This window comes from Asparagus officinalis, chromosome 8 (assembly GCF_001876935.1).
Source record: "Asparagus officinalis chromosome 8, Aspof.V1, whole genome shotgun sequence".
Taxonomy (NCBI): Eukaryota; Viridiplantae; Streptophyta; class Magnoliopsida; order Asparagales; family Asparagaceae; genus Asparagus; species Asparagus officinalis.
In genome coordinates, this window is record NC_033801.1 from 127,346,697 (window position 1) to 127,359,825 (window position 13,129).

The 13,129-nt window shown below is 38.2% G+C and overlaps 2 long non-coding RNA genes across 7 annotated transcripts; both read right to left on the reverse strand.

Moving 5' to 3' along the window:
* LOC109822214 lies at positions 296–2,165 on the reverse strand. Its single transcript, XR_002242055.1, has 3 exons — positions 1,527–2,165; positions 1,303–1,362; positions 296–737 (listed from the first exon to the last, which is right to left on the reverse strand). It is a non-coding gene; the product is annotated as an uncharacterized LOC109822214 (long non-coding RNA).
* Positions 5,529–9,894, reverse strand: LOC109820213. 6 transcript variants are annotated; one of them, XR_002241757.1, is made up of 6 exons: positions 9,173–9,888; positions 8,240–8,277; positions 6,642–6,746; positions 6,020–6,538; positions 5,642–5,732; positions 5,529–5,572 (listed from the first exon to the last, which is right to left on the reverse strand). It is a non-coding gene; the product is annotated as an uncharacterized LOC109820213 (long non-coding RNA). The 6 variants fall into 6 exon arrangements; XR_002241760.1 differs by adding an exon at positions 8,365–8,432 and having other exon boundaries at positions 5,534–5,732; positions 9,173–9,894; XR_002241758.1 differs by having other exon boundaries at positions 5,534–5,732; positions 9,173–9,248; positions 9,466–9,891.

A 13,129-nucleotide genomic window follows, 5' to 3' on the forward strand; every position in this document is an offset into this window, starting at 1 on the left:
TGCAGTATATAACACATGCTTCTAAGAGTTTCATATATCAAAATGAATGCAACCTCTGATATAATACTTCTCTCCTGAATCAAAAAAGACTTTAATTTGTCTGCATGAACCAATCAGATATCCTGAAGGAAAACCTAGAGGTAGAATTATTTTGACAATATGATTTCAATAGCATAACAAAAAGCAAGAAATATGATTTGGCTTCTCAGGTTTCTTACATTGTTTTAGTCTATTTACAAGGCAATGTAATCTGACTGCACCGAGAAGTTGCATACAAATATTTACACCATAATCATAGAGAAGATGCATACAAATATTTACACCATAATCATACTTAAATATTCTTTACAAAGGAATTGAGGTCTCATCAGCTAGGGTAGTCTAGATGATAAAGATCTCGCAATACATGACGTTGATCCCCTTTGTCAGTGTCTCTTCTGATCAAAGAATTTGCACCATGTCATGAGAAATTATAAATGCCAAGAGATATTATAAATAACAAACAGAAACTCGAGGAAGAGCGCAAAGCATCAGGGAAGTGTCCTTTGCTCAGGCTGTTGCCTTCGATGGCGTTTATTGTCAATAACGGAAGGAATTGCATCAGAACCCTAGAATTGCCATCTAGCAATTTGACAATCCCAAGAATAGCTCACAAGCATATGGTAGTATGGATGCCAGCTACAGACTCTAATCACAGCGTTATGAAAGGTGATTTTTGCAACTTGGTTTCCAGTCACCTGAAATAGTGTCAAGATAAACAAATACCAAACATCATCTCATAACATTCTCATATATCATCACGTTGATATTCTATGAAGCTTAACAACTGAGTAATGTTTCCTTACCCACAATTTGAACTGGCTAACTTCTTAAACCCACATCAGTTCTTAATTGCAGATTGGCCTCCAGTGTCATCACCCAATTGCACACAGACCCCATTGTAGTTGTATGGTTAAGAATAGACCCCCTTGTACTATCACTGAACTGTGATTAGACCCCTGAGTGAATTCGTTTTTACCCTCAGGAGGCATAATTGTCCAAAAATTCCTCCTTTTTTGGTGGTAAAAGAGTAAGAAAGTCACTCTGAGGGCCTATCTCCAATAATAGAACTACAGGGGATCTATGCGCAATTGGGCAATGGTACATGGTGTCTATCCACAATTAACCCAAAAGAAAACCAAAACATATTGTCTCAATATTAGTTTTTAGTATTAAAAATTTATAATAAAAGATACTAACTACGTTTAGTGAATCATAATGTGAATTTTTGGTAGTCCAACGAAATTTACAACATTTCAATACCTGGGAAAAGATTATCAACAGAATTATATGTGGAAGCTCAATCTCAATACACTTGGCAACCTGGGCAAACAAAAGTATCAGCCAACTGTAACAGATCTTCTACCACATCTTATGTAAATTATACAATAAACAATCTCAAAAGGTTCACAGCACAAACTTGTGAACAACAATGACAAGTCTGCAAATAGGAAAAAAAAAGTTTCGAAAAACAAAATGATGCTTACACTGAGAAAGCCTAACTCATAGAGGCCAAATCCGGATAAGGCAACTAAAGGAACTGCTGATAGTTGACTCACAAATCTGAATTGTAGAAAAATAAACAAATAAATAAATGTCTATAAACACCACACCAACTGGCATTACATATATTTAAAGTGCTTGAGGAAGCTGGCATTACATATATTTAAAGTATCATTTTACAACTATTTTTTTTACAACCACACCAACTGTCAATACTTGTACAGTGCTTCAAATTTTGTTGCTGCTGATTCGGTTGTGTGTACTACTTCATGTAATGGAACGTCATCACAGGCTTACATCACAAAGAGAGACATGTGGGCTGAAGAAGAAGCAAAGTTCTTGTGAGTTGGAGAGGTATTGCATCCAGATGATGGGTATTTGAGTAGTCAAGAAAGATGGAAGGTCTTTTTAATGTTGTGTGAAATGCTAGAGTATGGAACACATTTAGTTGAAGATGCTTTAAACTTCATATTCAAGCATTTGTTTGTTAGATTGGCAGGAAAATACTGTATTTATGAGTTCCGCCATCAGTTCAATTTCCAATTTTTCAGGCATGATGATTTTATGTTTCCTACAGTACGACGGGTAATAGTTATAGTTATTTATGCTAAGACTTCCCTTGTTGCTCTCCAATTTCTTTGAAGGAAAATATGAAATCACTCTATATTATGGCTAGTTAAATGCAACCCCCTTATCTAAGCTTATAACTTTGTCTTTTTCCTATTTATATGTCTTCTTTTTTGAAAGGAAAATTTGAATAAATATTGTCATTTATGTAAGAATAACCTTTTGTGTAGCACACATTAGAATGTCCTAAAAAAATAATTCAGCATATATTTCGACACAAGTGTTTGAATAAGCAAGAAGTTAATGAAACCACCTTAAATAATGATATTAAAAATTCTTTTTTTGTGAAGTTACAAATTATAACCTACGGTTTCTCAACATTAATCCTAATAGCATAGCAAGTGTTTGAACAATCTAAGAATTTCCAAAATAAAAATCTAAATCAAAATTTAAAAATTAATCATGACATACCATAAATTATTCTCTAAAAACCTTGCTCAATTTCTTTGATCCCATGTACTTTATTATTAATGCTTAAGATACCATGCTGAGATGTGGTTACTTGATTTGATGTTAGTTTGTTTGTAAATCATATTAGGCATCTTATGTAAATATTTCCTGCTTGACTTGGCTATATTTGCAGTTTTGAGCGCATAATTGCATGCAGTGAATTATAGAGGGTAGCCCTCGAGCTGTGCAAATAGCACATGGAGACTTTCTATAAAAAGTTTGGTGTGATTTGATTTATTTTAGTTACTTTCTCGCACTAAAAGATGTATCATTATGTGTTACGCAAAAATAATGCAATGATCTTGTTTTCCAAGATCAATGGAAAGTCCACAGACTATAGAAACCAAAATTATGTTGGTCAGGTTTGGTTACTGTACAACATAGTTTGTGCATAAATATTTGGGATATATTATGGTTTTGTTTGCTCAGGCATTAATCAAATGTTTACTCTTGTAATTATATATATTATTATTTCTCAATAAGATGTATATATATTGCAGGCTATTGCAAGAAATCTCCCTTCATCAGATATCATTGAGTCTACATTTGTTGCAGGACCAGGTTTTGTGAATGTAGTTCTGTCAAGCACATGGGTGGCTCAGGTTGTGTTTTACGAGGATTACAAGCACTTTATTTTTTATTATATATAAACTGGAACGCGCACATTCTTTTTCTAATTCTACTCTAATTTCATTATGGTTTATTGTGTAGTATATTCAAAATATGCTATTGAATGGTATCTAGACAAGGGCACCACTTTTATCAGTTAAAAGGGCGGTGGTTGACTTTTCTTCACCTATTATTGCAAAAGAAATGCATGTTGGTCATTTAAGGTCAACTATAATTGGAGACACTTTAGCTCGAATGCTGAAATTCTATAAACTTGATGTTCTACGACGGAACCATGTTGGTGACTGGGGTACACATGTGCATATACTCTTTGGTGACTGTTTCTTACTCTTAAAATTATTGATAAGTCTCATAATATGCTTGGTATAACAAAGGGCAAGGTTGGGTTATGAACATGAGCTTGCAGGCAAGGATCAGATTAGCAAATTAGTCTCATAATATGCAATTCTTCGTGAGCGTCAGCAACACTTTCATATAGTTCATTTTAAATTTAACTAATACTATCATCTTCCGTGAATCACTGTAGTTTTTTATTTATCACTTAGTAAATAACACAGTTGTTTTAAGTAAATACAAATATTATAATTGAAGTGTCTAATGGAGTGAAGAGAACCAAATTCTGATACAGATGTGAAACAAATTGTTGCCGAGCCACCTTGGGGTGGCTCGGCCATGAGCCGAGCCACCCCAAGGTGGCTAGGCACAGTGTCGGCCACCCCGAGGTGGCCGGCAGTGGCCCGAGGTGGCCGACAGTGGCCAGAGGTGGCCGACAATTCCCTTTTTGCAGCCACTGTCCTGAGAGCCTATAAATAGGCCTAGAGATGTTCATTTTCGGAGGTCGAACTTTCAAGAGCCGAAACTCTGCCGGATTGAAGAGCAAACTCAGAGTTTTGAAGACTTGAAGACTTGGACGTACAGATCTGATCCTCGGCGACCATCCACGTCAGAAATGGCAGGATCTCGAGAGGAAGAAAGAACAGATCTGAGATCTACACGAGGTCATACTCCAGATCTAAGCTTGGTCTTAGATCTCGAGATCCGAGCGATTATTCCCTTGGTGGATTAATCCCTCCCGGCTATTATTCCCTTCGTGGAATAATACCCGCATAATCGTGTAGATCCGACCGGATCTAGATCGCGCGGTGGTCCACGGCAAACAACCCCGGCGCAGGCAAAGAACCCACACAAGCGAGCGGCCGCAAAACAGGAGCTCGCGATTTGTTCACAAGAGGAAAGTTGTAATTTTTACTTTTTTTCTTCTTTCTTTGATTTAGTTGTAACCGGATCTATAAAAGACCGGATCTTTGTAATCCAAGATGACAATTATCTCATTAATGAAGAAAGCAATAGTTTTCCACGCGAACAGCTGGCTTTGTCTTTAGCACACATACCTGCTTGAGCTTTGACGGGTTCTTAACCGTCTCTTCTTTCTGCATCTCCTCTGCTTTCTGTAGGAGAGCTCGGGCATGCGCAAGCAGTGCGCGGCGCTTCTTGATTCGCTCTTCGAGGGTTGAGCGAGTCCTCGTGACACGAACCCATTCGCTCGTTTCTGCCTTGGAGGAGGAGTTGGTTACGTACCGTTGTTGCTCTTGGCGCTGTCTGGATTTGAGATCTTCATTGTAGCGGATCCCGTCCATCGGCTCCAAAGCCTTGGCCAGCTGACGAGCAAGGCGTTGACGCCGTCTTTGGCGCGTCCTCTTTGATACAGCTGGAGCACCTTCAGTAGCCATCTTCTTGGCGGAGGAGAAGCCTAGATCTGCGATCTCGACCACGTTGGACGGCGCGGGGACGCCACGTGGTGCGAGTGCATCGACGGCAAGGGGATCTTGGGTCTTTGAGCCGAGAGTCCCGCGAACGTTTCTGGAAGAGGATGCCTTCCTGCGCCTGTTCGGAGAGGCGGATCTGGAGGAGGAGGAAGAGAGGTACTCTTTGAACTTTTGCTGATCGAACTCGTATTCGATCTCTTCATTCACCCGGATCTTGAATGCCGGTTGCGTCACGACGGCCTCGGCAGCGAGGCCGTTGGCTCCCACTGTGGTCGCCAGCTTGTTTGCGGAGAAAGTTGTTGTATTCACTGCTGTATTCATTACAACTTCAGTCGTTACAATGAAACAAAAAAGGATTGTCTTTTTATAAGACTCTTACACAATGAAAACAAAAATTACAACTCTCTTCAAAACAAACGCAAGATCCGTTTATCGTCTCTTGCTTGCGTGGGACTTTGGCCTGTGACGGGGACGTCAATATCCGTGGACTACCTGGCACTCAGATCTGTTCCGAAACATTGCATGACCGCCCATACAAGAAACAATTCAACCCCTTTCTGCGCAAAATTCGTGTTAGATTGGATATAATAATTATCAAATTAATATATAAATAAGAAATTAACTACATGCTTGTTGGCACAATCAGGTTGCCCTTTTATCTCCCATGTGAGATTCACAAGAGCCATCAACATAGCACAATAATGACGGAATATCCACCTGCAAGAGCACAAGTAAAAATTGTTTTATGAAAAGCAATGTTGTCCTAGATAATAAACAATTATCAAGCCCTATTTAAATAGTAATTTGTTCTATCTAAATGTTGAAATGAGATTCTCGTATTCATAATTAAGGCGTCATTGTAACTCACCAATAAAAGTTAAAGCATTATAATAGTTGAGCTTGGTAGCACAAAATCTGAACTCAGCTGACAAGCTAGTTTACATGGATAGGGTTTGAAGATCATAATTATATCAGATCATGTAGATAGGGTTTGAAGATCTTACTTATATCAAATCATGTGGATGCCCCCTCATTGCCACTCCAGGTTTCACGCTGCGCTAAGTGAACTGAACCCACTAAAATCCTAAACCAGATGTACCAATTCAATATACCCTTGAACAGATGCATTTTAATATCAAGTTAACCATATTGTTAACTTGAATTCTGCATCAATATAATAAGCAAAATTAAATCACTATGAACACAATAAAGGTGGTAGTTGTATTGCTTGTAGGTACTGATAGAGAAACAATCTTCCCTACAAAAAGCACTAAATAGGTACATTAAGTTTACCTCAATCAGAGATAGCAAATATTATCCTGAGTAACATTTGGTGACAGATTTTATATCTATTTAGCCTAAACTAAAATCAGCAATGACCCTGACATGCTCCCTTGACTGTAAGTTTAACCAATGTCAAAAAGATGGAAGGATGATTACTAACAAGGGCGAATATAACTTCCATTTACTCTGAGTATGTTCTCTCGCAAAGCTAAACTTGTATAGAGAAATAATAGCCATGCCTGGGAAGAAAACAACAATTGTTTAAAATAAAACAACATCTTCAACCACAAATTCCAAACAAAAACATATGATGATGATATGCAATTGAAAGGTACTATCTACCTGGTAGAGCTGAACTACCAATGCTGGGAAGCATCCATTCCAAATCCAATACCTTAATAGTAGCATAGTGGAGGGAAAGAAAAGAAACAGAAAGGTCGTTCGATCCTGCAAAAAGAAAGTTACACTATTGTCAAATGTGATTTTGACCTACCAAGAGATAATGACAGCATATTATTGCATGGCTTTGATGGAAAGTTTTCTTTTGTTTCATATGCATCTAAAATCACAATGCACTACGTTGCAAAGTACATCATCTTCATCACATTTACTCACAAAATTATGTCAACCTCTAAGCAAGAAGATGGTTGCTTTCCAGTTACATCTAGATTGTTTATAGATAGTCATGAAATTCATATATCAGCATGCTTGTCTGACGGCACTGTCAGGTTACAAGGCGGAATTTCTAAACTTAAATCTACCTTTCATATGTAAATGTAATATATTTAACTTAATAGGAACAGATTATGAGAATTTCCACCAACGCAAGCCACGTGGCCTAACTAACTCTCGGCTCCATGTTTTCTTTTTGTGTGTGTTTTGTGTCCGTAGAAGAGATTGCAAACATTTTGGATCACTGTTTTAACGTCAAGACGTCCAAAGTCTTTCTCTGCGCTCCTTGGCTTCTATACAGGATGTAAAAAAAATACAGTTTACATGAAGAGAACGTATAGATGAAATATCTAGAAAGATTGTGAGTATCATATTATGATTAGTATTACTACCCTCCATCTTCATATGTAGAAGCCTTTTGGTAAGGGATCCAAATCAAATCCTTTCGGAGCGGAAGGAATCCCAAAGTCACCACACTTCAGACGTGATCGAGTGGAAGATTGCAGAGTCATAGGCGGGTATGGTTCCAGATTCTTTTCTGACTAAGAAAGCTTTGGAAGCGTGGAAAGAAGCTGAACGATTTCGTCCAGATATCCATATGTACACCCAGAAAGTAATAGTCCATGAACTGATTCTTTATTTGATGACAAGGTCAAGATATCCATACGTACACTCAGAAAGTAATAGTCCATGAACTGATAGCCACCTAATATATCTTTATGTGATTAATAAAATCCACAATAAGTGCTAATGAATTGATAGCCACCTGAGAGGCAAAGTTTTCTCCGTGTCCTCTATTATTCCTTTTTTCATTGATATGAAGACACAATCAAGCTTATTTTTAGAAACTTCAAATAGCTTTTCAACTATACCACTGAAAAATCAAATCTCAAATACTCAAATAGACCAAAATGAATTCCTAAATGATCCGTATCACAAAAAAATTTCTTTCAATCTCTCATTCTAGTTTTTGTTCATAATATTCTCTCCATAAAAGACCACATCTTTATAAAACATTGTTGCTATAAATAATAAAAAAACAAGGACATGAACTCTTCATCTATGCCTGAAGTGGAAAAAAATAAAGCTGAACCCCCTCCCTCCAACCCCCAACCCCCTAACTATCAAATTATTCAACTCAAAAAAAATGAAGTAAACCCAAACACAATAACAGTTTAATCATATTCAACAGATATCACTAAAAATACATTACAAAATGCTATAATTGTAAGAGGAAAATCATAAAGATAAAATAAAAACTAATTTACCTTGATAGCTTTCTACTCCTCCAATCAATATCGGACACCTAACAGCAATAATCAATAATCAATCAATACTAAAAATAAAGGTTATCCATCAAACAATCAAACTGAGAATATGAATAAGAAATTACAATAAAGTAATCTGGTAAGGACTTCTTTGTGAAGCATTAATCTAATCTGGTAGGTACAGTCTTCCTCACTGATGAAACAATAAAGTAAAAAGGATTATTAAACGTTTACGATCATGTTTACAGGGAACTATATCAATCTGTCAGAGTTGATGATTGCTTCTGGAACATAGGTTTGTGTACAAACTACTATGACTCTGTTGGATTTCCTGTGATGTTGCATTATTCTCACTGAAATGTTCTGAATATATTTAACTTTACACAGGATGGGAGGTCATTTCTATACTGTTGACCAAGCAAAATCAAATGGAGTGGTGGAAGTTTTTGGTGAAAGGTGAACCTGAAATTGATACTTAGAAAGTTGAACTCGAGTCTAGCAAATTGTCTGATTTGGATCCTGAGACTCGGCAAACCAGAGATGTCTTAACATGTCCTTGTTCCTAGATATGAAAGTTTTATTTGCCAAGTGTTTTTTTAAACTCTATAACCAACATAACAGCAGTAGATTCAATACATTTCTATAGATTGACAATGCATAATCATCTAGACACATGAAAATTCCTAAATTAGCAACCATTTGATTTAAAAAACAACGCAAATAAGCACATAAGTACAAAAAAAACAAAAATAACAATTAACAGAAAAAAGAAGAGTCTCCTGTTGAGCGCAGGAATAAAATGGGAAAGGAAAATGATGATGAAAGAATCAATAATCAATAAGATCAATAATCAATAATAAGAGTAGAAAAGTGCAGGATTAGTTTAAAAGAACTGGTCTAACTGAGAAATGGGAAGATCGAGATTCCACTTACTTTCTAATCTCGCTCCAGCTACCCTTCGATTATTGAAACCCTCGTGCAATGTATCATGAGCTCCAGCACCTCAGATCTGAGCCCTCATATACATCATATATAAAACATTATAGCAACAAGCAACCATGCAATAAAACTTAGCATCCACCTCCTCCACCCACGAACTAATGCAACAAAACTCCCATCATTGCACCATTTTTAACTCCAAAAACTTGATTAAATTCCCTATTCTAAACTAACATGACGACGAAGCAACCATGCAGTGGAGATAAGACTAAAGCTCAAGCTCTCACCAAGCAGAGCGCTGACAAGGCCGCCCGCGCTGATATCAAGCGACCAAGATTCCTCCCCCCTTCTGACCGCCGACACCGGCAACCTGTTCGCCACCACCAGCAGCCTCTGCTTCATCGGTCGCCTTCCTCCGCCTCCGCCGTGCCCTTCGCCAATCACCGCCGTGGCGGGGGCGGAGCCCACATCATCACCGGGTGGGTTGGCGGCGAAGATGACTGCATCGATCTGAGACGCGCTACACGATTCCAACCCTAGCCGGGCTTCGGAATCGAGGATCGCAAGGAATCGAAAGAGACCGGACTTGATCGGAGCGGAAGAGGTGAGGGAAATCGCGAGGGGGACTGCGATCCTTGAAGAGTTGAGGGGGGAGAAAAGGGGATGGCATTGGTTTGGGGGAAAATAAATGAGAAAAAAAACGGAAATTGAAAAAACACATCAGTATCCAAACACCCTTGGTAATTAAATTTGATGGAAGGCTATTTTGGGGAGGGTAAAGTTTTTTTGGAACTCCCTCTTTTAAAGGGTAGATAGATTAATACTTATTAACCTTATTTAATGATCAAATTGACCAACTTCCACATAGTTCATGTGTAAAAGGATTGCAACTGTAAGGAGATACGTCCTGCGACAAGAAAACGAGATAAGTTCACTTGACATGCATCTTTAAACAATAAGAGAGAGTGAGAAAACAAAGCATGTGTTACAAGAAAGCCAACCGTGATTGTCCAAACGAAGATTAAATTTCAACACGATGAAAACGGGCCTCATCGTGACACATTATAACAAATTATACGACTCAAAATTTTCGTCAGTCTCATTCACATATGAATTGCCATAACAAAATAATTGTGATACGTACATGATAACTAATTATCTCCCAAACAATAAGGACGACTTTAAATTTACAGCAACCGTATATAGAAGTGACGTACACGGCGAAGAACAATTCTGGAAACAAGCAGGAAACTGTCAAGCAGCTTGCCAGTCGACCGCGAGATCAGCTGCGGTCGACCGTGGACCCTGTAATCGATTTTCTCAGTTTCTGTCATTCTGTCCGGTCGACCGCGGAGTCAGGTGCGGTCGACCGTGACTCGGGTCTGAGCCTGAGCTTTGTTTTCTGACTCATTTCGTTTTGTGTTGATATATAACCCTAAACTTGATTAATTAGGGTTAAGTAAGGATGATTTGAACAAACTCTTGTGAGGGTATTGTGCATCCTTTTGTGGGAGAATTGTGAAAGATTTAGAGAGCTTTGTTTTAGAGTTTTGAGTGATTTTGTAACCCTATTTGTATTTCTCTTCATCTCTAATAGTAAGAACTCCCCCCTTCTTGCCCGTGGACGTAGACAACTTGTCGAACCACATAAATTCGTTGTCTTGTTGTGATTTGTGACTTGTGCTTATGTTTGGTTGTGATCTTTCTCATTGTCTTGTCGTGCACTATTTGGTTTTCGAGCTTCGCTGCGCACAACAAGTGGTATCAGAGTTTCGGGTTTGACTTGGGGCTTATTCGAAGAATTCGCTGAAGGATTCTTACTTGGAGAGTTAGATCTACAACATGAGAGAAGTAAGTACATCGGGGTCGTCCCTTACGAAGGTGATACAAAGTCTCAGCATCAATAAAACTAAGATTGATGTTCTGAAGTTCGATGGCAAAATCAATTTCAGTTTGTGGAGGTGCTAGGTGATGGATGCGTTGGATGCACAGAATTTAGAGGAGACTCTTGAGTTACAAAAGAAACCTGAAGACATAGAGGACAAGGTTTGGAAGAAGATGAATAGTAGGACTTGTAGAGTTATTCGGTCATACTTGACGCATGATCTTATTTATGATGTGATGAACGAGACGTCGGTGAAGAGATTGTGGGAAACGCTCAATGAGAAATATCTTACGAAGAGGATTGAGAATCGGCTTCAATTGAAGAAAATGTTTTACCAGTTCAAGATGAAGAGTGGAGTTTCCATTAGGGAGTATGTCAACAACTTTACAAAGTTACTTTCAGATATGACCAATGTGGACATCATGGTTGAGGATGAAGACAAGACGATATTACTTTTGTATTCATTGTCGGAGAATGATTATGGTACGTTTGGTCTCACTATGATCAATGGAAAAACTATTGTTAGATACAAGGAAGTGACCTTAGCGTTGGTGAATTATGAGTTAAGAAAGAAGATTGTTGATCAGATCGTTAGGATATCACAATGGGTGGAGAGTGATGCTACTCCACGTTGGGTGTAGATTACTCTACATACTCTAGATCATACTGCATCGTTTGGGATTCGAACTAAGGTGATACAGTTTGGGGATCATTTGGATTTGGATACAGATAATGAGTTGGTTTTAGATTCGAGTGCACTTGGTGGACATAGTTCACATTTGGTTATGACCGTTGGTTCACCTCAGGTGGAAGTATTTAGATTGTTTCACTTTGGGGCTATTTGGAGAGCTATCAGCCACAGATTTGTTAATGATGTTGGAGAAAGATTGCGAACTCTTCTATTTGATTGAGGGCCTTTGGAGGCTGTTGGGTGAACTTCGTGAAGGCTTGATTCCTTGGGCAAGAGAATACGTAGGCAGTCATTTATGATACAGTCGGTTTGGTGAGTTGATACCGATATTTGGAGTTTGTTAGCATTATCATTTGGGTTCTCGACTTGTTGTGGATTGAGTCTGTTGTCATGGTTTTGTTCCACTTCGTACTGGACGCAACAAGTGAGACGTTTGATTTGGTTGGTGTCGGCTCAGTTTTGGGAAAACTTTACCGAGGTGGAGAATTATAAAAACGACGAAGGAATTTGAAAAAAACGTAAAAAATAAGCAAGACAAACTCCACTATACCCTGGTGTGGTGTCTGCCACACCTAGGTGTGACAAAATCTATCATGTTTTCAGGGGTGTGGTGTCTGTCACCCCCAAGTGTGGCAGACTTGTTTTTTAGAATCTCAATCTGTTTGGGATTGTGTTTTGTTATAAATAAAGACACATTTTAGGGTTTCTTTGATTTTGATTGGGCTTTGATTAAGCATTGATTGGGGGATATTTTGAGCACATAAAAAGGTATTTTCTCAGCTATTAGTTAGGGTTTTATTTAGAGAGAATTAGAGATTTATTGGTAAGATTAGTTGGTTGTTTTGAGTAATTTGTAATCTCAGTTTGTGCTCTTCTTCTCTATTAGTGAAAACCTCATTCCCTTCGTGCCCCGTGGACGTAGGCAACTTGCTGAACCATATAAAAATTGGTTGTTTGTGCTTGTGTCGTTATCTTGTATTGTTTAGCCTTCTATCTGGACGTTTTGGTATGGTTCCTTGAAGCACAACAATTTGGTCGCCACGCACAATATTGCTTTTGTTCGTGCAGGAGAATTAATTACACTCGTATGTTGGCCTTCTTGTTTTGATGATGTTTAACAAACAATTTATTACTAATGTTATTTGTCTAGTGTTTGTGTTTTCGTATTTATTCTAGGCAAACAACGAGTTGGAGGATGGATGGAATAGAGCTTCAACGATGATATCTAAAGGAGGTTGGCGGAATGTCGGTGAAGCCTTGCAAATTCAAAGTTAAAGATCAAGTTCAAGCTTCATCCGCATGTGTACCAAGTTGAGCTTCAATGAAGATCAAGATCAAGCTTGGGTATATTTAGTATAGGTTTATATTATGTGTG